Consider the following 4,239-nt stretch of genomic DNA (forward strand, 5'->3'; position numbering starts at 1 on the left):
TTCGGAAACCTCCAACGGCTTTCCACAGTAGCTGAACAAATACGCTCCCAGACGGTATATAAAGGTTGCCTTTTTCTCTGCAAATTTGCTAATATCTGTTAATTTTTTTACTTTTAATAATAGCCATTCTGACTGGTGAGGTGGTGTCTCATTGCGGTTTTGATCTGCGTTTCTGATGAATAGTGATGTTGAGCGTTTCTCATGTTTGCTGGCCGCATGGATGTCTTCTTTTGAGATGCGTCTGTTCACGTCCTTCTGTTCTGGTCACCCCCAGGACCTAAAAATGGCGCATATAGTCGAACTTTATGTGACCTGGGGATTTCCAAATCTGAAGTCTGTCCGGGAACTCATTTTGAAACGTGGACAAGCTGAGGTCAAGAATGAGATCATCCGTCTGACAGACAACACAGTGCTCAAGGAGCACCTGGGGAAGTCTGGTGTCATTTGCTTGGAAGACCTCATTCATGAAATTGCCTTCCCGGAGAAGCATTTCCGGAGATCTCATGGTTCTTTCGCCCTTTCCACCTCTCAGTGGCCCATCATGCCACCAAAAATAGAGTGGGCTTCCTCAGGGAGATGGGCACACCTGGTTATCGGGGTAAATGCATCAATCAGCTCATCCACCAGCTGAACTAGGCCCAGGTGCCAAACTGCAGGAAATTTTTATCAATGAAGTGGAAGCATATGTTTCTGTGTTTTGGGGAATTTTTATCAAGTATCTTCAGAGATTATTTCCTGCATTATCTTCAAAAACTGGAAAGGAAGGGTCAAAGAAAAGACAGTAGGTGGCCGGTGCGGTGGCTCATGCCTGTAATCCCAGCACTTTGAGAGGCCGATCACCTGAGGATCAGGAATTCAAGACCAGCCTGACCAACATGGCAAAATCCCGTCTCTACTAAAAATACAAAAATTAGCCAGGCATGGTGGCGCATGCCTGTAATCCCAGCTACTTGGGAGGCTGAAGCAGGAGAATCGCTTGAACCCAAGAGGCGGAGGTTGCAGTGAACCGAGATCACGCCAATGCACTGTAGCCTGGGCAATAAGAGCGAAACTCCATCTCAAAAGAAAAAAAAAAGAAAAAACAGCAGCTTACATTCATGGCAAGCACCTCTCATTGCAGCCCAGCTCCAAGGAAAAATTCTGGTGTTTTCTACATTGGCTGCCTGCTTCGTTGCATCTCCTGTCCTGGGGTTTACTGTTGGTAAATGCGTAACTCTAGCCTTTGTACAAGGCTCCCTAAGACTCCTGCAGCAGTCAACCAAGCCCAGGGACATAACTGAATTTGGAGATTCCTGAGGCCTTGTTGTGACATATAGGAGGAAAGGTACAAAAATAAATGTTCACTTGTCTCTGCAAAAAAAAAGAAAGAAAAAGCAGAACAAAGTTGGAAGTCTCACTGTTCTTGATCAAACCTTACTGAACGTTTCAGTAATCCAAACACTATGATGCTCCACAGACAGACACACACCCATGTGTAGAACAGAGAGCCCAGGTGGACGCCCTCACGTCCGATAAAATGATCTTCAAGACGGTGCCAGGATCACTCAGTGGAAAAGGAAGTATCAGAAAAAAAGCAGGGCTGGGAACCCCGGCTATTCACACGGAGAAGGATGAAGCTAGACAGTTACCTTACACCACATGCAAAAATGAAATCCAAATGGATCAAAGGCCTGAAAGAAAGTGCAAAAACTGAACAATTCCTAGAAGAAAGTATAGGGCAAATCTTCAAAACTTTGGATTTTGCGATGATTTCTTGCATATGCCACCACAAACTCAGCCAACGCCAACCAAAAAAGGACAAATTTAAACTTTTGTCCCTCTGGGCACCTTTAACAGAGTGAAAAGCCTACCCCACACACTGGTAGAAAGTACTTGCAAATAATATACCTGGCACGGCTTTCATATCCAGAACACATTTTTGTTTGGCTTCGTTTGTGACAGGGTCTCCCACTGTCGCCCAGGCTGGGGTGCAGTGCTGTGATCATAGCTTCCTGCCATCATGCCACCGCAGCCTTCCAAGTAGCTGGAACTGCAGGTGCACTCCACCATGCCCAGCTAACTATTTGTAATTTTTGCAGAGACAGGGTTTCACCATGTTGTTCAGGCTGGGCTCAAGCGATCCACCTGCGTCGGCTTCCCAAAATGCTGGGATTACAGGTGTTAGCCACTGTGCCCAGTCCAGAAAATACTTTTTAAAAAGCATTTGACAAGTTTCAGGATGAAAACAATCAACTAGGAACACAAGGGACCTTCTACAGAAGTAGAACAGGACCAAGATTTCCCAGCCACTTTCATGGGATGCTTTAACCACAGCGGCCTCTCTTCTTGAGCCTTCCTGGACTGTATCACTGGAGTCCAATATCTGTTCCATCCTTGGACCTTGGGGGGAAAGGGCTATCACTCCTGGAGGGAGGGGAAGCCGATAGCCCAGTGAGCTGAATGGAGCAGAGAATGGGGAAAGATAGCGGAGGGAGACCACTCAAATCAGAAGGCCACTGGACTGATGACCTCTGAAATCTGGAAGCCCCCAGGTACTTTCTCCAGGTTCCAGATCTTATGATGCTGTCTATACAATGGGGAAGATCCGACACCTACCAGAGTGTCATACCCTGAGACTCAGTCTGCTTGGATTCATTCATTCAGTAACCTTCATAAAGTTCCTGTCTTCTAAAAGTTTATACCTGCTCTTGACCCCCAGAGGGCACCCTGGAGACTCTTCTAGGCAGCCTGTTAAGCACCGTTACGGGTCAGCTTCCAGGGTAAGTGAAACTTGCAAAAGCCCCTGGGGTTGTTACCGGTGGTGGGTGTCCTAGTTACCGGCAGCAAAATTTGTACAGGTCTGCAGCAACCTGCTACCCCATGGCAGCTGAAGGCAAGGTCTCAAACACAAGTCTGTACCTAATTCACCACAGCGCTCCTTCTTACTCTTTTCTTACCAGACAGGGTCTGCCACGTCACCCAGGCTGGAGTGCAGTGGCTCTTCACAGGCACGATCATGGTCCACTGCAGCTGCCACCTCCCTGGCCCAAGCGATCGTCCTGCCTCAGCCTCCTGAGTAGCTGGGACCACAGGCACGTGCCAACTCCTTATTATTGTTTTTTTGTTTTTTGTTTTTTTGAGATAGACTCTTACTCTGTTGCCCAAGCTGGCGTGCACAGGTGCGATCTTGGCTCACTGCAACCTCCACCTCCCAGGTTCAAGCAATTCTCCTGCCTCAGCTTCCCGAGTAGCTGGCATTACAGGTGTGCACCACACCCAGCTAAATTTTTTTTTGTTTTTTGAGATGGAGTTTCACTCTTGTTACCCAGGCTGGCGTGCAATGGTGTCATCTCGGCCCACTGCAACCTCCGCCTCCCAGGTTCAAGTGATTCTCCTGCCTCAACCTCCTGAGTGGCTGGGATTATAGGCACCTGCCACCATGCCCAGCTAATTTTTGTATTTTTAGTAGAGATGGGGTTTCAGCATGTTGGCTAGGCTGGTCTCAAACTCCTGAACTCATGATCCACCTGCCTCAGCCTCCCAAAGAGCTCAGATTACAGGCATGAGCCACTGTGCCCAGCTAATTCCTTATTACTCTAAAGTGATTTTTTTCTTTCCTCCATTTCTAATTATCTCTCTTACCTGAAATGATATGTAAGAGCTTGGTTTTAATGTTGAGTGATTTTTGCAAGTGACTAAGTGGGGTGGGGTGAAGATTTGGCTGGGGTTTCAGCAGGAGTTAGTGATGGTGACTTTGATGGTCTTGCACTATCAACTTTTTAAAAAAGTGTTGTCAAAAGAAAATTGAACCCCGGTCTCTTCTCTTGAGGAAGGTATCTGTGATAAGCTCTATTCTTATCAGGAGTTTCAGAGACTTGGCATGTGTGTCAACGCCTTCATTTTATTTTAATTCTCAGTTTATAATTTACATGTAATCTTTATTTCTTCCATAATTTTTAGGCATAAATCTTTGAAGATGTATCTCCAGCATTTTGTACCAGTTATTTCATTATGGTTTTTTTTCTTTCAGAACTAAATCTATAATAAATTTGCTCACAGCCAATAATCATTTGAGGACAAAGCCTGTGTAATAACTGCTAGCCTTATTGTAATTGTTTTTCCACCAGAACTGGACTTTACAAATTGTATAGTCATTTAAAAATAATAATAAATGCAGTTACCATAAAACATTCAAAAGTTACAAAAACTTGGCCAGGCACAGTGATCCACCCACCTCAGCCTCCCAGAGTGCTATAATTC

At 45.6% G+C, this 4,239-nt stretch overlaps 1 pseudogene; it reads left to right on the plus strand.

Annotated features, from left to right (window-relative positions):
- Nucleotides 1-781, plus strand: LOC116526171 (annotated as a pseudogene).
- The last annotated feature ends 3,458 nt before the right edge of the window (nt 782-4,239 follow it).

The sequence above is a fragment of the Sapajus apella genome, unplaced genomic scaffold (genome assembly GCF_009761245.1).
Source record: "Sapajus apella isolate SASKATOON/1434 unplaced genomic scaffold, GSC_monkey_1.0 scaffold49, whole genome shotgun sequence".
Taxonomy (NCBI): Eukaryota; Metazoa; Chordata; class Mammalia; order Primates; family Cebidae; genus Sapajus; species Sapajus apella.